This window comes from Macaca fascicularis, chromosome 17 (genome assembly GCF_037993035.2).
Source record: "Macaca fascicularis isolate 582-1 chromosome 17, T2T-MFA8v1.1".
Classification (NCBI taxonomy): domain Eukaryota; kingdom Metazoa; phylum Chordata; class Mammalia; order Primates; family Cercopithecidae; genus Macaca; species Macaca fascicularis.
Genome location: NC_088391.1, coordinates 4681149 through 4703533, shown reverse-complemented (window position 1 = coordinate 4703533; position 22385 = coordinate 4681149). Strand labels below are relative to the sequence as shown.

Sequence of the window (22385 nt, the reverse complement as noted above, 5' to 3'; positions counted from 1 at the left end):
TGAAACAAATCAAAAAAGATAAAACAAATGAAGAGACACACTGTGTTAACTGATTGGAAACTTAACATAGTAAAGATGTCATTTCTACCCAAAATCACTATCAGATCCCAGCAAGTTTTTATGTAGATGGAGAGAAGACTATTCTAACATTAACACAGAAAGGGAAGGGAGCTAGCTAAAACAATTTTAAAAAAGAATAAAGGAATCAAGTCTATCCAATCTCGAGATGTATGCAGCTATGGTAATCAAGACTGATACTGACTGAGGCATAGACATATAGATCAAAAGGACAGAGTAAATAAGCCAGAAGCAGATCTACACTAATAAAACCAACTAATTTTTGATAAAGAAGCAAAAGTAATTGAATGCAAGAAGAATGTCTTTTCAACAAACAGTGCTAGAGCAATTAGACATCTATAGGCCAAAAAAACAAAAACAAAAACAAAAAACACTGACCTAAATCTCATGCCTGCTACAAAAATTAACTTGAATGGATCATGGACTTAACTGTAACATGTAAAACCACAAAAGTTTTAGAAAAAAAAAAAAAAAACACATATCCTTCAGGATCTAGGACTAGGGCAGAGTTCTTAGACTTGATACCAAAAGCATCATCCATTAAAGGAAAAACTGATAAACTGGACCTCATCAAAATTAAAAACTCTCATTCTGCAAAGGACCTTGCTAAATGGCTGAAAAGCCAAGCCACTGATTCAGAAAACATTTGCAAGCCACATGTCTGAAAGAGTGTTAGTATCATCGGAGAATAACACTGGGTGAAAAAAGCCACTCCTAAACATTCCAGTTTTAAAATATTTTTGAAAGGACAAAATTATACAGAGAATAAAGCAGTGGCTCTCAGGGAGAAAGGCAGGGGTGGGGCAGAGGAGAGCAGGTGTGGCTACAGTGAGCGCATATGGACAAGCACACAAGTGTGTAGTGACTGGAAATTTCTGCATCTTGACCAAATCAATGTCAAGATCCTAGTCCCACTATTGTAGTACAGTCTTTCAAGACATCATCATTGGGAGAATCTGAGTAATCCCACCGAATGATCTCAAAATGAAAAGTTAGATTTAAAACACTGATAAACAAGAGTTTTGAGGTATTTGCTGATACAATTAGATACTGCCTTAACTTTCAAATCCCTATGCTTTTCTTAGGCCAACCAGCTCTGCCTCTTCTGTGTCAGATGCTGACTTTCCCAACATTCCTCTAGCTAAGCAAACCCAACTACGCACCAAAGCTTTGTTATTCATATAACCAATCACTAGGATTGGGTATGCCATTAATCTGCAAGTTCAAAATTAGCTTACAGGCCTTTTCTTGAATAGCCAACCCTCACCACTGATACAAGGACAAATGCAGACATCTGTCGGAACATGTGGAAATCTGCACAGCTGACCCAGTCGGGCACCAGCAAGCACACGTGTCCACCTCCTTGTTGGGCGATTTGTAATTATCAGTCCTCTACGCTGTTCCCTACACCCATCCTTGTGGCACTCCCACTGTCATCTGCAGGGCACTGTAGGTGGGAGAGAAGTAGGACGTGGCTACTGTCATTCATTACAAAACCACATGTGAGACACGTGTGATGGCATCGGCATTCCCAGCACCGATTCTCCTCACTAGACCCTCCCCATGGAAGCGGCAGGTGTCAGATCTGACCTGAATGTTCTGGGACGAGGGTCACGACTTCACCATCTTCCTTCGTCTCCTGCAAAACAACAGCGCTGAACACATGAGGCAGTGATGGGCACTGCTTTCCAAGTGCCTCATGCTCAGATGGCACCACAGCCATTTCCTGGGGATCTAAAACCACCCAGCTCTAGTGAGCAGTTGGGGGCTGTTGAACGTCTCACTCGTTTGATGCTGCAGGGTTCTTCGAATGGGGAAATATATTCCATGCAAATTCTCTTCCTTCTGTAAACTCATCACTGCAGGGTTCAGAGAGAATGAGCATGGAGGACTGTGTTCCATGCTTGTTCTTTCTGAATCCCACACTGATGAGTTTACAGAGGGAAGGGAATAACCATGCAAGTGTAACTGGCCACCGGACATTCCAGTTCTTTTTAAAACAATCCCATCAAAGAACACTCTTCTGTTTCCAAGAACGAATCATACAAACCTATGCTTCTCGGAGTTGCTGCTGTTTGTAAATTGTCTCTCAATGACTAAAAAGTGCGTCCAGGTCTTTCAGTGGACCTGCGAGTCCACCCAGACAGGGCGGCTGTCCCAGTTCTGGGGAACACGGCCCAGGAACCCTCTTGCTGAACCAGTCTCCTTGCACAATGATCTTTTGACGCCAGACTGATGGGCAGAGATAGCCATTATCTTCACCTCAGGAGAAAGGTGTTCCAATTCACACAGTGTTCTTCAAAAGCCTCAACCTGACGACAACAGATGCACTCTGCAGAGGGGAGGGCGTTTCCACAGGAGACTTTCCACGAAAGCCTAGAAAGTAGCACCTCTTGCTGACGACAGACAATTCCTTCTTCATTCAGAGAGTCCTCGTCCCAGAATGAGAGAGAAACTGAAGGAGATGAGTAGTGTCCACCCACAAAAATTTTAAAAGGCTACTAGATTCCTATGGTAGGACATCAACAAAAATATAGTCATCCACTTGGACGATTCCAGCTCAGCAGTTGAACATGCACCGAAACAGAATAAGCCAGTATGCTTTAGAATAATTGTTGTGTGGGGTTTGATTTCATTAATCACAGCAGGCTTAGAAGTAGCCCTCAGGAAGCCAATACGATCAAGTTACTTCCGAGATGCTAGTGTGGAAATTTAAGGAACTATGCTACCAAATCAGACATACTGAGGCAGTGGCTGGAGCATGATTTGACCTATCCCCCTGCACACATTTGAGGCCTAACGTGGTAAACCGAAGACAGGACTTTGTGCTGCCAAACCATTCTCACTCTGTGCACTGCCTGAAGCTATCTGGTTTGGGACTCTCCAGGGGTGAGAACTTTGTACGAACAGATCACATTTAAAATAAGGATGAGACAAAGCACGGAGAGTTCTTGCTTTCTCCTCCAGGACAATCTCTGTATCAGAAGGGAGGTGTTCATGGCACAGAAGTGCTCATGGCCTGAGTATTTTTCGGATTGCCGAGTGGAGTCTGCAGGCAGAGCAGCCAGGCAGGAGAGGACAGTGGGGACTCACTGAGCCACCCGAAACCTCTGGAAGCAGAAGACTCGAGACTGAGAAGAAAGGTCTACAGGAGGTTACCTTCTTCCCTCACCTCCCATTCTGCAGAGAGCCTGAGTGAGAGGAGAGAGACTAGAAGAGGAGGAAAGAATTGAGTTCCCGCTGAGAAGTGACACTGGGGACCTGTGCCAGACCCCCATCTTGATGCTCCTGGAGCCACATGACCTCGGGAAGGGAAGTTATAGGACAGGCTGCTGGTCCCAACTCATTTCCAGGGCAGAGTCTGGAGAAGGTGTCTGCTTTTGAGCTGTTTATCTCAATGCCGGTCAGTGAGGACAGCAGTCAGAAATACAACAAAGAGAACCCAGACTGATTCTGAAATCAGTCTACTCACACCTTACGACTTGCCGTGAAAAAATAAAATGATCAAAAGAAGCTGCCACTTTCCTTACCCAGAATCCCGCTGTTTAATTTACAGTGAGGCCAGGAGTCCAAGACTCAACTCAAGGGGAGTTTTCCGGGGTTAATCCCTCACTCCACATCAGCCTGGTATAACACCATTCTTGTTCCATCACATTCCAACCACAGGCCACGCAGAGACCCCAAGGCCAGGCGAATCCTAACTTGGTAACACAAGCAGGCTCTTTAGTAAGCCGAGCCCAGCAGGTTAGTCTGGGGATTTTAGATTTGTTTTAGAAAAGTTAAACGGTATTGAATCTGATAGAAAATCTAAAAAAGAAAAGAAAACAAGAAAGAAGAAAAGTCAAAGGGAGAAAGCAGGTCTGGTGGATGGCAAAACATTCCATTTAAAGAATACTGTGTGGGCTTTTTTTTTTTTTAAGTATATTTTGAATTATTTAACTTCAAATATTTTTCATTAAAATGGATTTTTAACTTTCCTCATTTGAATATATAACACTTTTGAATATCACGGAAGTTGCAGATATTAATATATGCCCTTCCTTCTTTCTCGTTTTGAATGAGGGCTGGAGGGATGTTATTTCAGAAGGAGGCATGGAACATTTAAGCCAGGGCAACTCCTTTGAAGGCCTGTATTTCTAAACCCTATTCAGTCCGTGGGTAACCGAGTGACAATGGTAAGATCACACAATGGAGGCTGGTCTTTACCATCATACTGGGCTGCTTGTGTGCTGCCACATAAAACTTTCCCCAGCGGCACAGTTCTGCTTAGTGATTTAGCAGCAGAAAAAAATATAGTGACTCAATTATTTCCATTTGCAACAAACACTGAAATATACTCGGGCCAATTTAACAGTAAACGGTTACTTGCAAGCTGGCAGGGCAAAACAAAACCAAAAACATAATCTGTCTTTTTCACAGAAAGAGAACAAATCATAAACTCGAGATGTGAATTCACATATTTGTCATGTATGTAATTAATTCAACCACCCTACGAGGACTGATTCTGAAGTGTAAGAAATTAGAAACCGATAAAAATTAAACTGGATCCCAGGCTTCACTCCAAGGGCACCGGCTATGGGTCACTTACTCAAGTCTTAACAGTCCTGGGTAAACTCAGTTTTAATAACTTGTCGGCATATTTTAGGATAATTGCTGCATGGGGTTTGATTTAATTAATCTCAGCAGGGTTCATAGAAGGCTCACGAAGTCGACATGAAAAATGTCCTTCAGATGTTATATTATTAAAAGTTGAATAATTACATCACAAAGAGGCAGAAATAGAGAAGGCTACCATTATAAATTAAGACCAAAAAAAAAAAAAACACCCTACTTTGCCCAAGCTGACAGAGAGAGAAACATGTTTGTATCTCCACAGTAGGAAAAGGGATAAAACTGCGAGCTCAGTGTCAGGGCTGATGCAGTTGCTCAACATTTGCTAAATGAATAAAACAATGAATGAAGGCAGAGTGAATATGCATGATGGGATACGAAATACAAAAAGATCATACACTCTTTCCAATAATGTTTAGAAATACATAGTTTATAACAATGAAATTTAGATCCTAGAAGACACATCACTTGCCACAGCAAGGCCAAGTCTAGAGATGGAGTGAGTGAGTGAGTGTGTGTGTGTGTGTGTGTGTGTGTGTGTGTGTATGTAAACTGGCACTTGGGTACAACTGATTGGTTGGAGAAGGTACGAAATCCTAGGGCACTCAATTCACGTAACATTCCCATTCACACACAAGTGTTGGTACTTCACGATTTTACAATCTGGCTGTTCAGAACTCAAAACTTGTACTGCTGAGAGGTGAGGAAAATGGTGCCAGGTGCTGGGGAGGTTGGCCTGTGGGCCCTGTGTTCTCTGTTGGCAGCATCATCTTCTGTGTTTCTGCCTGGGATTAGCTTACAGAATGAGCTGTGGACATCCACCGCACTGGAGCTGTTTTACTTCCCAACTCTCAGACCAAAGGAGAGGACCACCACCATGTCGAAACTGGCACACGTTCAACACTGAACGAGCATTCATTACACAACCGACACAGTGCCACCACCACCTTCTCCTATCGCAGGACCATCACAGCCTCCACCACCAGAGAGACACACACAAAGCACTTCCTGTGTGATGGCCAGGACACTCCTCTGGCATTTTACAAGGACCAATTCATGGAATCCTCACCTATGACGGTGCTTCCCAAACTTGACTACGCCTGAGAAGCTTTCAAAAATGTCAATGCATAGGTCATACCCCAAACCAATCATAACATTTGGGTGCGGGAGGAGGAACCAATGTTTTGAAAGGCCCTCTGGTAACTCAAACATGCAGCAAAGGTTTCGAACCCCTGAGAGACGGGAACTGCTACGATCTGAACGTATGTGTCCCTCCAAAATTTTGATGTTGAAAGTTAAACCTCAAGGTGATGATGTGAAGAAGTGGGTCCTTCTGGAAGTGACTAAATCATGAGGGCTCCCTTCTCGTGAATGAGATTAATGCCGTCATAAAAGAGGATTACCGTTCTCTGCAAACACTGTGAGGCGGTGATGGAGAGTAGCTGTTCAGAGCCGCCAGGAAGCGCACGCTCTAAAACAGTGGCTTTCAAATATTTCTGTGCTTGAAAAACACGTAGAAGGCGCGTTAAAATACAGACTGCTGGCTGCCCCCTACAGAAGCTCTCATTTAATAGGTCTGGCGGAAGCCCTAGAATTTACTTTTCTAACAAACCCCCAAGTGTTGCTGAAGCTAGAACCATGCCCTGGGCACACAGACTCAGTCATGACTGACGCGCCTGGGGCTATAGCGACACAAGATTCTCGAGGGTCCCTCGAGTCACCAAGCGGGGCCCATGTCCTCACCTCTGCTTACGCTGTCCCCCAGGGCTAGAAGGTTTTCCTCTGTCAGCTCCTTCCCTACTTGCTCACTCCTCTGTTAGAATTCAGCCCACACTGGACTCAGCTCCTCCTCCAGGAAGCCTTCCTGGATCTTTGAACTCTCATCTTCTCCCCTGACTGCCACACTCACTACTTTTCACTGCTTTGCTTTTACATATGGGCCTCTCCCTCTAGACAAGAATATGAGCCTTTTCATGAAAATAGGGACTGTTTCTGATCCATCTCTCCATCTTCAGCATCTAATACACAAACCACAGTATTACATGTACATTTACACTTACAAACGAGCATGAAGTATCATCAGTGTTACACTTGGGATAGCAGAATCTACAAATCCACGTAAATCCCTGATGAATCTGAGAAAGACTTTTACGCGTCACAGAAGAGCACTCCAGCCCCCAGGCAGGGTGGAAGTGGAGCACATTTCTGAATCAGAGCCTATTTTTGTTTTAGCTACAGAGTCACAACACACAACCCGGATGTGTTTAGAAGTACATGTGCAAGTTGTTTAAGACTCAGGGCACATTTACCTATCTCTACATCACCCATGGTGACTAACAGCTAGGGCCTGAGCTCAGAACCCAGTGTAACGAGACTGGATTGTCACACCGACACTCAAGCACAATGGACTGCTCACTGCTTCTATCACACAGAGCAACATTCTCTGCAGAAGAGTGTGATCAGCGTTCCGATCAGCAGTACCACAAACCCATCGCACTGCCAGCCTCCTGCCCCCACTGGAATAAGACAATCAAAGCCTGCTCTCTCCTCGCACCTGTCCCAGACAGTGGGTGAAGATGCCCCCTCTCCTGCCGTGAAAGTTGGGGTGGGATGGGTGGGGGTGCAACTGGGAAGGGCTGAGAGAGGAGAGGAGGGCAGGAGACTGGGTGGCCCAGGAACCCAAAAGGCAGCTCGCCTCCCTCCACTGAAACTCTCCAGTCTGGCCATTTCGGACCTGTGCTCCACTTTTCTCTAAGCAGAGCGTGCCAGTCTTAGGAAACAAAGCCCGCTCCGGTGTGAGTGGGGGTGGACGGGAAAGGCTGGCCCCTCCCCTCTCCGGGACTGGACAGGTAGAGTCCTCTAGGAGGGTACAGATGGCTGCTGGTGGGTCTTCAGGGCAGACCTGGCATGCTGGGGCGGGAGACACTCTGAGGCAGGCACAGGATCACTCAAGTGACAATGTCTGTGCTCTCATGATGCCACAAAGACGAGGGCAGCCCTGCTTCAGGGAAATGGGTGGAAGTGACTGCTCGCCAAGAGGTCAGGTCCTTTAAGGTCCTGGCTCACTGAAGCAACAGCCCCATTTCCGAGATGCTGGAACATGATGACCACAGGACGGTCATTACCTGTGTCCACCAAAGCTGACATCCTGACCACAGCACATGGCCACAACCACATACGTACACGGGAAACACAGACACCATTCTCCTTGCATTCTGCGATGTTGCCACAGCTCCCCAGGGTTCTCGCAGGCACGGAGGGCATCGTTCACAATCCCGAAGTGAGAGCGAGGGCTGGACTGGGAACTCCGCTGAGCCCTCAGGCTCATGTCCCTTGGTCCCCTGGTCTCTCCTCTCCAGCTTCACCCTCAGCTCAGTATGCAGGAGCCATCCATGTCGTGAAAGGTTCTGCGGTGCCCATTCTGCCTCAGGGAGGTACAGGTTACAGGGAAGACAGATAACCGAGGGATGCACGTGGATCTCCTGAGCCAAGAAGCCCGGGGTCCAGTCTCAGTCTTGCCGCTTACTACGGGGCTCTGGCCATGACAGCTTCCCTGAACCTCCATCTCATTTAGGGAGCACTGAAATTTAACTTGCTCCTCAGTTATAACCATCGTCACCTAAACCACAGAACAGAGGACACCTCGTGTAATACTCCCTCCCTTCTCCCCAGGACGGCACCTGATCACCCATCTCAGCCTAGCAGGGAGGGGTGAAGCCATCACATAGGATGCCTACCTCAGGGCATCAGGGTTTCATTCTGTCCAGACAGGCTGATACGGAGGAGGTGAGCATCACAATTCAGCAACACCCTGTAGGTTCCCTGGGGGAGCCAGCAGAGGCATTAAACAGGGAGGGAGCAGAGGCAGGAGCAAGCGGGCTCAGTAGGAGTCCAGAGAATGGTGTGGGTACAGCAGAGGCCAACAGAAAAACAGCAACCTACTCCATGCTCCCCCTTTACTGCTCTTTTATTTGTGATGCAAAGATGAAGAAAATCAGGTAAGCACTTTGTACCAACGCATTTCTCTCCACAAATGTAAAATACAATGAAACATTCCAGGTACTGATTTTCAAATTGCCATGTATTATATGGTTTCCCTCAAGAAAACCACGTACGTTTGGTGTTCCTTCCTGGTGTTTTAGAAGCAACAATGACAGTTCCTTCTAAAACATTTTAATTTATACTACTGTGATGTTATGATCCCATTTATGCTATCATGTCTCATAAGCAAACATTTCTTCAATGTTTAGTTTTCAGACAAAAAAGAAAGGAAAGCAATGATAAGTTCCCCTTCTAAGCAAATCCTTCCAATGCCTCTTAGCTCAGGGGAAAGGAAGGGGAAGGAAACTTCGTTGCTTTCAGCAGCAAATAGAGAGGTTACCCCACCAAGCTATAGGGCCAGGCATTGAGCCCTGAACCAGGGAGGCCTTAGAGCCAACTCTGTCCTGCTGGTTTCCCTTGAATATGCCATTTTATTTCCCTGGACCACGGTTTCCTCGGCTGCAGAATTTATAAGGTCCCTTTCAGCTATCAAGGTGCATGCTCTGCTTCAGTGTCTGTAAAGTAGAAATACTACTTGCCTCCAACTCTTAGGAAGGGAAAGACTAACAAAGAAATGTTTGGACAAGGCTTTAATATTACATAATGAAATGGATATAAATAAGACTCGCACAGTCACACAGCTAACAGACACCACAAAGATCTGTCCAGCTAAAGTGAAATGGAACTCTCAATGCACGGGAGGAGACAGCTGGGAATGGTCTTTTTTTTTTTTTTTTTTAAACTTTATCTTTTTAGAGACAGAGTCTCTCGTTCTGTCACCCAGGCTGGAGTGCAGTGGCAAAATCATAGCTCGCTGCAGTCTCAACCTCCCAGGCTCAACAGATCCTCTCACCCCAGCCTCCTGAGTACCTGGGACCATCACAACCAGCTGATTTCTTGTTTTTATTCTTTAGAGATGGGGTCTTGCTATGCTGCCCAAGCTGATCTCAAACTACTGGGCTCAAGCAATCCTACCTCGGCCTCCCAAAATGCTGGGGATTACAGGCATGAGCCACTGTGCCCAGCCAGGTCATTTTTATGCCACTTTCTTCAGGGTTTCCTGTGCCTAAGAGGGAAAGTAGGCTGATAGCATGGATGAGCTGACAGCCCAGGCACTCGCCCCAGGCTTTCTGAGACATCCAGCATTAAGTTTTCTCCATGCACTGTCCTACAAGTATAGAATGTGTGTCCTCCACTGGTGTACATTGCAGACTAAATAAAACATGTCAAATAACAATCTCCTTTCCAACGCTAAACTCCAGGCATATCTGAGTTCAAGAGGTCACCCAGCAGGGAAGCTTCACTGTCTGGTGAGAAGAGGGCCTCCACTGCTGGGCAGTGGCAAGAAGGCATGCCCGTTACCTCCTCTGAGCCTCCCTTTTCTCATCTGTCAAATGGGGACAGTAGTAGATCCTTCATTACAGGGATGTGTGGAGGATTTTAAATGAGTACTGATGCACGTTAAACCCTCGGAACAGTGCTTGGCACACACCCAGAGTTTGGTAAATGCTACCTGATGTCAATATTGACGTTATTTAAGAACTGTGTAGAGGATACGACTTCTATAAGAAAATAATCAGGCAGAAGCAGTGGCAGAAGGGAGGGTCCTGAAATCCAGAGTCCTCCTGCAGAAATGCAGCTGCTGCTCCTCGCCTCTGACACTTGCAGACATTCGGAGAGAAAGCCGTCTGCAAGGTGACAGAGGGCGGACTGGAAGGAACACAAAGAACCCAGGGATACTGATGGAGCATGCAAAACCGCAGCAGAAGGCACCGAGGCAAGGTGTGCCCTGCGGGCGGGGCAGGCTGTGGGTTGGCAGAGTGCCTGAGAGGGAGAAGTAGGGCAAAGGGAAGAAAGCACCTGTGGGAGAAACACGGGGAAACAAGGAAGAAACAGGCACATGCACAGGAGCACAAATAAGGAAGGAGATGGGAGAACTGGGTGGAGGCAGATGGCAAACGTGGGGGCCAAGGGAGGTAGATGAGAATTAGGATACGGGATACGAAGACAAGGCCGCACGAAACTCTAAAGGATGGGAGGAGGGCAGAGAACAGGGAGGGTGCATGACTTAACAGGCACCCCGATAATAATGCAGTGAGGAAGTTTGCAAGATGGGGGAGGGGGGCATTAGGAAAAAAAGAAGAATTTGCTGGGAAAGGTGGAAAAAGAAAAGGAGTGAGATTTCTGCGCCTGTTAGCAAGGGGAATAAAGGAGAGCAAATCGCTGGGAGACCAGGAAGGGTTCACAGGGAAGAAAACACGAGGCGGCAAAAAACTAAGGGGGGTACAGAGAAAACGAGGGAAGGTGCATAACATAAGGCTATGGGAAGCCATGGGAACAAATGCTGAATAAATCCACAGTATTATTCTATCTATCTACATTCCTATGCAATGCTGGGAAGCAAATGACCTACCGGGTTTTGTTTGCTGGCTTTGGTTTGGTTTTCCTGCACTTGGAGGGAGGGGAAATTTGCTCAAGCTCTGTAACCTTGCAGTCAGATGGGTGGCCCAGCCCAAGTCACCCGAGCTCCCCCTGACGCTGGCAGCAGCGCCGGCTTCTACCTGCCTGGGGCTGGAGTACCAATTCCCCACCTCCAGCACAGAACGGGACCAAACCAATTCCGCCAATGCACTCCCTGCAGTCCACAGACGACGGGCACCAGGTCCCAAAATCTTTCCCCTGGAATGAGACTCCGCTGGTACCAAGAGAAACTTGCTTTCTAAACTAAGCTCTCCAACCGCTTCGCTCCGGGTTCCCGGAGGCACCAGCCACGCCAGCCGAAGGAGCAAAGTGTTACAGGGCTCCGCCGCGCCAGGCTCCCCAGACTCTGCCACCCCCACGGCCGCCCCCGCAGGCCAGGCCCCGCGAGCTGGGAGCGCGGGGTGAAGTTACAAGGCGACCTCCCTGCAGGTGTCCGGCTGGAAACGGCCTTTTGCAAGGACAGCACGTGCACGTCCTCCCAAAGGCGATGGTGCCGGGCGGCCCAGAGGGCGCAGAGCCACCGCCGGGCAGGGAGCGGGCGCACGGACCTAACAGGTGAGCACCCGGCAGCCTCTACCAGCGGCGGAAGCAGAGGCGAAGGAGCTGGGAGCTGGACATCCCGAAGTCCCGAGGCAGTCCACTGGGTGGGACTCAAGTCCTCCCGGGATTCTACCTAACAGCCCGTGCCCGCGCCTGCCCGGCAGAGCCGCGCGCCCGACGCCGTCTTACCTCCAGCGGCACCGCTTGGCAGAGCCTCCAAAGTCAGCGTGTCCAACACGTCCCTGCCCTCAGAGCCACCTCCGGTGCCGGCGGAGCCCCGGGGTCGCCACGCTCTCGGAGGAGCCTGGGCTCCAGTGCGCGCCCTCGGAGCTAGCGGCGGGCACGGCGGCCGCGGGAGAAAGCGCAACGCAGACTCTCCCGCGCCACGGCGGCACACTCCGCCAAGCCACGCCCCAGCCCCGCTCCCCACCAGGCCACGCCCCAGACCCCGCTCCCCACCAGGCCACGCCCCAGCCCCCGCTCCCCACCAAGCCACGCCCCAGCCCCAGCTCCCCACCAGGCCACGCCCCCAGCCCAGCTCCCCACCAGGCCACGCCCCCACCCAGGTTCCCTCCCCAGGCCACGCCCCCAGCCCGGCACTTCCCCCGCCCCCATATCAAGCCACGCCCCCGGTCTAGCTCACTCCCTCGGGCCAAACCCTCGGCCCAACCACGCCCTCGACCACGCCCCCACACTACCAACCACAGCCGGGGGCCCCCCACCCATCAAAAACAGTTCCCCGGCCAGGCATGGTGGCTCACGCCTGTAATCCCAGCACTTCTGGAGGCCGAGGCGGGCGGATCACCTGAGGTCAGCAATTTGAGAACAGCTTGGCCAACATGGTGAAACCCCGTCTGTACTAAAAATACAAAAATTAACCGGGCATGGTGACAGGCGCCTGTGATCCCAGCTACTCAGGAGGCTGAGGCAGGAGAATTGCTTGAACCCGAGAGGCGGAGGTTGCGGTGAGCCGAGATCGCGCCACTGCACTCCAGCCTGGACGACAGAGCGAGACCCCGATTTAAAAAAAAGAAACAAACAAAAACAGTTCCCTCAGCCACCAGCCAGCCCCCACCCCCCAGGGCGGGAGGAGGAGTCTCATCTCCCGGGCAACCGTGCCCCACTGCCCACTGCCCACTGCCTCACCTCTGCCTGGGCCAGAAGTTCACTCCCTGTGAAAGGAAAACGCAGGGTAAGGATTTTTAAGTCTACACGTTTCCCAGGGCCTAGGGCAAGTCTTGAGTAGACTGTTTCAGTAAACCCACTCAAAGGCCTGTCACCTTTCTTGTGAGACTCAAGGCCTAATCATTAATTGACATGAAAACCACAGAAGAGATGCAAACCCTTCTGTGCTGGGATCTGTGCCCCAGTGCTCCATGTTCCCTGATAGGCAGCTAATGGAATTCATCAAATAAATACATGCTTTCTACAAATGTAGTTTTTTAGAAGATTCATTTAGTGGCTAGCACTATTATCTATAAATGTCTATTTTCTTTTATAATCAAAGAACAATACCCACAATCTGTAAACTAAAAAACATTAAAAAATTATACTGCCCAATGAAAAGTGAAAATTGATTTTATGTATGCTTTTTAAATTATTGAGAAAACTCTGTATGATACTGTAATGGTGGCTTCATGTCATTATGCATTTGTCAAAACTCAGAATTTACAGCATGTGGTGTGAGCCTCCTGTAAGCCATGGGGTTAGTTCATCTTAATGTACCAACACGGGCCCATCAATCATAACAAATGTGCCACTCGAATGTAAGATGTCAGTACAAGCAGTTGTGCTTGGAGGGAGGGGCGTGAGGGAGTGCATCAGAACTCCGTGTACTTTCCATTCCTGCTTTCTAAACCTAAAACTGCTCTAAAAATAGTCTATTAATTAAAACACACACCAAGATTAATGGTAATTATCTGTGGGTGGTAGAAATACGGGCAAATTTTATTTAATTCTTTGAATTATTATTGAAATTACCCAAAGTTTTAACAACGACTGTGTATTTTTAAAGCTGAAAAAAACATAAAAACCAAACCTTGGAAAATTTTAGAAACACAGTATGAGAGACTAATATTATTGGCTATTCCATTTTATTTCTACTCTATAAAAAATCTGCACGAAGCATTCACAAATGCCAAAATGAAATCTATATTAGTATTATTTAAAAAGACTATCATGGTCTAAATTGAGGCGTTTTTATCTCTTTAGAATTAGCACAATTCTGAGGAGAAGATTTTGATTTTTCTTTAAGAAAACAATTGTATTTCAAAAGGTTATTTCTGCCTACTTGGAAACCACTATTAATATTTACATGCAACACTTTTTTATAGTGAAGAAAACACTGTATTTGAAATTATATCCTTGGGAAACAGGCCTGGCCCTCAGATGAATGGATTTCTGTGGAGTGATACCGACTAGACCTGAAGACCCCCGCATCCTTGAGGCCCTGTACAAGCCCTGGCTCAGTGCTGAACGTTGCTGAATCTCAGCTTCCTCGTCAGTGAGCAGGTGACAGTGGCACCTCACGCTGCATTGGGTGGAGAATTAGAACTTTAGCCCACGTGAGACTCTTGGTATCAACTTAGCACATACAGGTGCTTGCTGATTGTTAGTTAGTGTCTTTTAAAAAATATTTTTTTCAAGGTTTCAGTGAAAACCTTTTGAGCGCCTGGGATAAAAGATCTATCTGGGTTCAGATTATCAATCTGTTGTTAAAGGCAGGCAGGATGGTTCAAGAGGAAATTCATTGATCTGACATGGAGAGGCGGCACACTCCAACCTGGCTGTAACCAGCTGTGTTCATCACGGGAGTAAATCACCAACCCACGCTTATTTTCTCTTTTCCAGTCTGTTAGGTCAGAGATTAGGACAAGCAATAGCTAAATTTCCTTCCGTTTCTATCATTCCTGCGGGAATCACAATGTAGCCTCTGTGTAAAAGCCTAGGTCTCGCGCGGTGGCTTTCTGTCCACACGGTCGCCGTCACTCACAGCCTCGCACACAAGGCCAGCATCTGCATTCTCTTGTCCCCGCAAGTGGTTCGGAACCTCCAAACGTCGGTGACCTTTTTTCTTGTCTGCTGATCTTTTGGTACTCAAGACTCTAACTGGATCCTATTCAAAACTTTCACCCAAGTTCGTCCTAACAGCACTGATGCTTTCTGCAGGAGAGTGTCTAGGGATAGAAACTATCACCTCTACTAAGTCTAAGGCACTTTTTTTTTTGTTCCACATAATATCTCCAACCCTAGAATGTGTTTTTCCCCTAATATTTGTTGAGCACTTATGCCATGTTGTTTACATTCATTATTTTCTTAAATCCTCAAGAAAATCTTGAGGTACACAAACCTTGAGGTACACTTACCCGTCTAATTTTATATATGGGGAAAATGAAGTTGGTGAGGTTGAACAAATCATCTGAGGTCACACAGCTGGTGAGCAGTGGAGCCAGGATTTGATCTCATGCTCCTGTTTTAAAATACTCTGAATAGGGCAGTGCTGTGAGTTCCCCCACAGTTGGGGAGAAGCAATGCTCGATCCCATCTGCTGACAGTTCCATTCAGCAGGGGTTTTTTCTTTGAGCAGCTCCTATAAAGTAACCCGTATGGCTTCTGCCCCAACCTCTACTGCAAAAAAAGGAATTACCTGACTGGCTGGAGAAATTCACTGGTATACTCCTTGATAGGATAACCTGATTTATTAATTTATTAACAGCACAGAGTATTGACTCTTTTTTCCACCCAGGCTACGGCAGGGAGCAATCTGGGGTCAGTGTCTGGATGCCACAGACCAGATTTTCACCTGGAGAGAGTAACTTAAGGTCTAGACCTGGTTGGGGAAGCAGAGACAAAGGAGCTGGGAGGTCACTCAGAGATCATTAGCGACAATTGTACACTCATTCTCCAGTTGATTTTGTCAGTAATGTCACTAATGTTTTCATCTTCATCTAGCAGCCTCCAGCATCTTGTTGGTTGTGAAGGTGGCAGGGGATAAAAGGGGGGGTTGGTTGAGCCACAGATGCCACTGGCACCTAATGCATGACGCAAGAGAGCAGGAGAGAACCTGAGCCTCTTCTGCTCTCTGTCCCTGTGGGTTCCAGGAAAACTTCATAACCTCACTTTGACCGGCTCCTTATCTGTGATATCTTCTGGTGAAAATTAAGTGTGATAAGTAAAGCTCGGAGACAGGGACCACATCACACCTGGGTTTGGAGGTGGGGAATATGAATGGGCAGGGCAGCCACAGGCAAAAGAGGAGAATGAGCGGTCTCAAGCTGTCCCCACAGTTGCTGTGGACAGTGGGTATGGCAATTCCTCAAAAGCCAAAAAACTAGAATTACCATATCATCCAGGAATCCTTTTTCTGGGATATATCCAACAGAACTGAAAGCAGGGACTGGAACAGATATTTGTACACCCACTTTCATAGCAGCAGTATTCACACAGCCACAAGGTGACAGCAACCCAAGTGTCCATCAATGGACAATGAATAAACAAGATGTAAATACATACAATGGAATATCACTCAGCCTTAAAGAGGAACAAAATTCCAACACATGCTGCAACACAGGTGGACCCCGAGGACATTATGTTAAATGCATAAGCCCATCACAAAAGGACAAATACTGTATGATTTCACTTATATGAGGTGCCTAGAGTAGGCAAATTCACAGAGACAGAAAGTAGAATGGTGGTTGCCAGAGGGTGCAGTGGGAAAGTGGGGAGTTACTGCTTAATGGGGACAGAATGTCATTTTGCAAGATGAGAAATGTTCTCTGGATGGATGACGGTGATGGTTGCATAACAATATGAATGTACTTAATCTACTGAATTGCACACTTAAAATTGTTAAGATGGTAAGTCTTATGTGTATTTCACCACGGTTTTAACAAATGTCCCGTTTTCTAATCTGCAGGCCAGAATTTGCATAAAGCCATTAGGATTTCATGGTAAGAGCTGTCCCTGCCACTGACTGACTCCAGCTTGGTTCTGAAGGCCCTGTAAGCTTTCACCCCATCCCACTCCCCATCAGTCCCACTTTAAATAATGAATCTGGGCACTGAGAGTGTGTGTGGACTAGCACTGACGCAGACCACTTTATCACAGCCATCCTCCACAAGCAGTATTCTCTTTGCTTTAACTGAGTAACTCCTGAAAAGCCTGTCTTCTTTATTAAATTTTCATGATTGATAGCTTCATCTATCAATTTTTGTTTTATCACTTGGACTCCACCATTACACAGTACGCCCTGAAGTTCTTCCGTGACAGATCTCTGTCACTGGGGATGGAGCACCACACAGGCACATAGACCTTTCATAGAATCCCCCTTTCATCTTTCACTAGCGGGGTGCTTTGGGCAAACTGCTTGGAAACTTAGTTTCTTCATCTATAACACGGAAATAATAATAACCAACTAGGCAAGGTGGCTCACACCTGTAATCCCAGCACTTTGGGAGGCCAAGGCAGGTGGATCACTCGAGCCCAGCCTGGCCAACATGGTGAAACCCTGGCTCTACTAAAAATACAAAAACTAGCCAGGCATGGTGGCACACATCTGTAATCCCAGCTACAAGGGAGGCTGAGGCATGAGAATCACTTGAACCTGGGAGATGGAGTTTGCACTGAGCCAAGATCACACCATTGCACTCCAGCCTGGGCAGCAGAGCGAAACTCTGTCTGAAAATAAATAAACAAACAAACAAACAAACAAACAAATAAAAATAAAAACTGGTCTATCAGTCACACAGCTCCAAAGAAGTGAATTCTGTCGACACTGAGAATGAGCTTGGGAGCAAATTCCACCCCAGTCAAGCTTCTCAATGAGAACACAGCCCAGCCCAACTGTGGCAGCAGCCTCATGAGGCCCTGAGCTGAGGACCCAGCTGAGCTGTGCCCACTCCTCACCCCTGGAAACTGGCTTACAAGTGTGAAAATAGATGTGCATAGTTTTTAACCCACTGTGGTGCTTTGTTCCATATCATAGAAAACTAATATAATATGAAAATACTGAAAATTTCTAGCTCCTCAAAAGACTCCCTCATGTGCCCCCCAGTTAGCAATGCCCAGTACCCCAAAGGTAAACCTCAACATTTACTGCCATAAATTACTTCTGTTTTTGAACTTCATATAAATGGAGTCATGCAGGGTGTATATTTTTGTGTCTGATTTCCTTAACAGTATGTCTATGAGATTCATCCATGTTGCTCTGTATAACACTTGTTCATTTTTTCATTTCTGTGTAGTATTCTGCTGTTTGAATATACTATGTCCTATTCTATTGTTGATGGACAATTAGATTGTTTTACTTCTGGCCAGGACATGAGCATGCTTTTAGTAGAAAAAAAAAATCATGACCGGGTGCGGCGGCTCACGCCTGTAATCCCAGCACTTTGGGAGTACGAGATGGGCAGATCACGAGGTCAGGAGATCGAGACCATCCTGGCTAACACGGTGAAACCCCGTCTCTACTAAAAATACAAGAAATTAGCCGGGCGTGGTGGCGGCGCCTGTAGTCCCAGCTACATGGGAGGCTGAGGCAGGAGAATGGTGTGAACCTGGGAGGCGGAGCTTGCAGTGAGCCGAGATCGCGCCACTGCACTCCAGCCTGGGCGACAGAGCAAGACTCTGTCTCAAAACAAAAACAAAAACAAAAACAAAACACACACTTGTTGGGTATTTACCCAGGAGTGGTATTGCTGGGTCATCAGGTGTGCATATGTTTACCTTCTGTAGCTACGGCCAAGCATTTTTTTTTTTTTTTTCAAAATGCTTGTACCAGTTTACACTCCCACAAGTGGTAGAAGAGAGTTCCACATGGTCCCCCGCCCTCACTAAAACTTGGTATTGTCTTAGCCTCAGTTTTCTCATCATAAAAATAGGGGGATAACAATAGTTCCTACCGCCCAGAGTTGATGTGAACATTAGGTGAGAACATACATAAATGTCTTCATAAGATAATACTTGTTTGATAAAGGGTGGTTATTTACTTCCACTAAGCAGCTCAGTTACATGGTTAGAAGTGGCTGGGCTGGGATTCCAACCCCAAGGGATGAATTCCAAACTCCGCTCTCTCACTACACCTCACCAGCCCACTTCCTAGTCATTTTTAGTGGTCATCAATCTCCATGAATATTTCAAAATGACCTCCTCTTTTAGACTCTGTTCTCCTGCGTAGATCCACATAAAGTATGTGCTCTTCATACATATGGCTTCGGAGATAAATGGAATTGCAATTGACATGGGCGGGGGAATCTGTGATTACTTTACCCTAGACCTACACAGTCATCATTGCAGTGTACTGTGGATCATTCTCTCTACCGTGTGTCCTCTGTTGAAAGTGGCTTTGGCTGCCTTCACTGGTCTTGTCATCTGAAGGGTGTACTTCATTCATGCAGAGTCCTAAATTGTCAATGTCTTCACTCTTCTGTCATGTACTAGCAGAACCCTTGCTCTATTATTTATTCCTTGTCTACCTGACAAGAACAAGTTCCTTTTCACAAAGGCAATGAAATGGAGTGTGAGAAGTGTGAGAAGAGGGTGCTGGTGGCAGTGAGGAAGAAGTGCACACGGTGAAGGCCAGCCATGTGGGCCACACAGCCCAACGACAGGACTGCAGGTGGAAAACGGGGCACCCACATCAGAGGTGCCAGGACCACCAGGGCCTACTGGAAACCCTAAACATACATGAGACAGGCCAGCATGACGGCTCCTTCGCCAGGCAGCTAACGTGTCTGTAATGCACTGACTGTTAAAATGTGGACGTAATGTTTATGATGGGGAAATGCAGATGATAACATCAAATTGAAGAGACACCATCCCCAGAGGATGCCCAAGTCCCAACTCGAAGGTCCTAAGTAGACATGAGCACAGATGTAACACAGACATTTTTCTCATGCACACACACAGCATTGCTTTTGTTTTGCATGCTGGCCTTTGTCACATTCAGCTACGCTGTGTATCGGGTGTAAAGGTTACACGGAGATGAAAGTCTCAGTGTAAAATGTCAAAGTGAGAAAGAAAAGAGATAATCATTATTTGAGTTCTGAACATTTGTGGGGCGGGGGGAGAGAGAGAGTGAAAAAGCTGTTTCAAGACCTGTCAATTCCTCCATGACAAGGTCTTGGAGTGGCTCTGCATTTTGTCCTGGGCGCCTTGCTCAGAGTGACCATCCAACACAAGCCTGATGAATGAGCAGCTCATATGTGAAGAATGGGCGATGGTGAGTGACAGAGAGAGGTATCTTCCACAGCAGGACTTCGAAAAGGCCGTGGGCATCATTTGGCTGTGATTGGAGGCACTGGTCACACAGAGGGGGATGTGGGAGCTGTGGGGCTGGAATGCTTTCATGATTTTATTCCCTCACTGGTATAGAGCACCCACTGTGCAAGGCCTCACTGGGGAGGACCTCCCTCGTGGAGCTCATGAAGGGGAGGAGGAGGAGGTCGTTACACACAGTGTGACAGGAGGGGTGTCAGACAGAGCTGCGGGGTAGGCACAGAGGAAAGTGGCCATGTCCTTCAGCAGGAACCACTGAGTCCCACGGCACCTGGCCTGTGCCTTATTCGGGGCTGTGTGCTAGAGTCAGAAAGCTTGTGTCCACCCTTACGAATGGGAAGAGTGCCCTTATAAAAGGGGCAGAGGGAGTCCCTTTGCCCCTCCCACAATGTGAGGGCACATACAAGGCATTGCTAAAGGTGCCTTGATCTTGGACTTCCCAGCCTCTAAAACTGTGGGAAAATAAATATCTGTTGTCTACAAATGACTGAGTGTAAGGTATTTTGTTACAGAAGCCTAAACAGACCAAGACTGCTCAGTGTGTTCATGTATGACACTCTGCCTGTGTCTGCTGCTCCTGGAAGGCCTTTAGAAAACCAGGCATTCCCTGAGAACTGAACCACATCTCCACAACTTTATGCCTTTCTCTCCCTTTGCAGCCTTCATCCTGGGCAATATTGCTTCACTAGTGTTAGCTGAATCTATATCCTAAGTAGACATGAGCATCTATAATGCTTAGTACTGTTAAAGACTAGGCAGATGGTAAAAATGGCAAAGTCTATTAAATACCTAGTATGTGCCAGGTTCTGTTCTAAGCATTTTACATGTTTTATTCATGTAATCTTCATAATAACCCTAAATGGGAGGAACTGCTAATATTACCATTTTACAGATGAGGAAGCTGAGCCCTCTTTGGTAGATTGGTGATGTACCCATAGCTGGTGTCTGAACTTGGACAGTTGAGCTCCAGACCCAACCCTCTTAAAAAAAAAAAAAAAAAAGCTTCAGTAATGGACATCTATTCATAACTTGAAATGTTTATTACAAAACCCTGTCAGAGACAGAACTTTCATGTATATAACTAGGTATTTTCATTCTCTGTCGAATAAACTGGTTGTAAATGATGAAACATTCAATATTACAGCCATTATTATTGTCTAGTGCATGGTTACTAACAGCCAGGCACTGTGTTGCATATTTCACTTCATCATTAAAACCAGGAGGAGTTTACCAGTATTTTCATTTTACAAATGGGGAAACTGAGCCAGGGGTTAAACAAATGGTTCCAGGTCCTCAGCCCCATGCGTTTGACAAAGCAAGGATTCAGACGAAGATCTGCCTGTCCTTCAAAGTCCTGATGTAACCTGACTGCTGAAGGACGCGTGCCCACAATCACAGCACAGATAGCCCAGCACTGTGGGAGGAAGCACCCCGGGTCTGAGGGCCATCTCCTGGATTCTGTCTCCAGAACTGTGTGATTTGGGGCAAGTCTCTTAATCTGTGTGAATCTCAGTGTTCTCATCTGTAAAATTACAAGGATTATGACTTTTCCCAGGATTCCTGTAGGAGTGGATTACAATGTGCAAAGACCCCAGACAGGGACTTGTCAACTCTTTAGTGGGGGTTTTGTAACGCCTAACTTTATGCATCAATTTGGCTGGGCCATAGTGCCAAACAGCATCTAGACAGCAAACACATCTAAACAGCAGACTCTGTGTGGCTGTGAAGGTATTTTTAGGTGATACTAACAGCTAAGTCACTAGACTTGAGTAAAGGAGACAGCCCTCTGCCATGTGGGTGGGCCTTGTCCAGTCAGGGGACGGTCATAAGAGAGAGGTGGGTTCCCTGAGGAAGGAGGACCTCGGCCTCAAGACTGCAACACAAGAGCCTGCCTGAGTCACCAGCCTGCTGTAGCCTGCCCTCCCCTGTGGATTCTGGACCCAAGACTTCAACATCAACTTTTACCTGAGTATCCAGCCTGCTGGCCTTCTTACACATTTTGGACTTGTCAGCCCTCAAATTTGTGTGCAATTCCCTAAAAAAAAAATCAATCAATATTATCTCCATATATATCCTATAGGTTTTGTTTCTCTGGAGAACACTGACTAATTCAGGATGGATGGGAAGTTAGAAACAGCCTTAAAAATGAGGTCCTGCCTGAACCAGGTCTCCCCAGAGGGTACCCGCGCCAGGCGGTGACATCTCATAGGATTTGAACTCCCAGTGCTGAGATGCACTGCCGTGCCACTGAGGCTGCAGGTGGCTCTCTAGGGGACTGGCAGGAGCTGTGCAGCAGTGATGCCACTTGAGGGCACTGAGGACATCGGGTAGGTGCACTGGTGCTGGGCAGGGAGAAATGC

The 22385-nt window shown here is 47.0% G+C and overlaps 1 protein-coding gene across 17 annotated transcripts in view; it reads right to left on the bottom strand.

The window, feature by feature from the left end:
* SPATA13 (spermatogenesis associated 13) overlaps positions 1-22385 on the bottom strand; it is a 327141-nt gene that overhangs the window by 142575 nt on the left and 162181 nt on the right. For 7 of the 17 annotated variants that reach the window (XR_012426756.1, XM_065533068.1, XM_074021722.1 and 4 more), the window contains exon 1: positions 11941-12114. The exons of the other annotated variants lie outside the window; for them this stretch is intronic. The gene's annotated coding sequence lies outside the window, so the exon portion shown is untranslated. Of the gene's footprint in view, positions 1-11940; positions 12115-22385 lie in introns of those variants that run through there. 17 annotated transcript variants of the gene reach the window in all.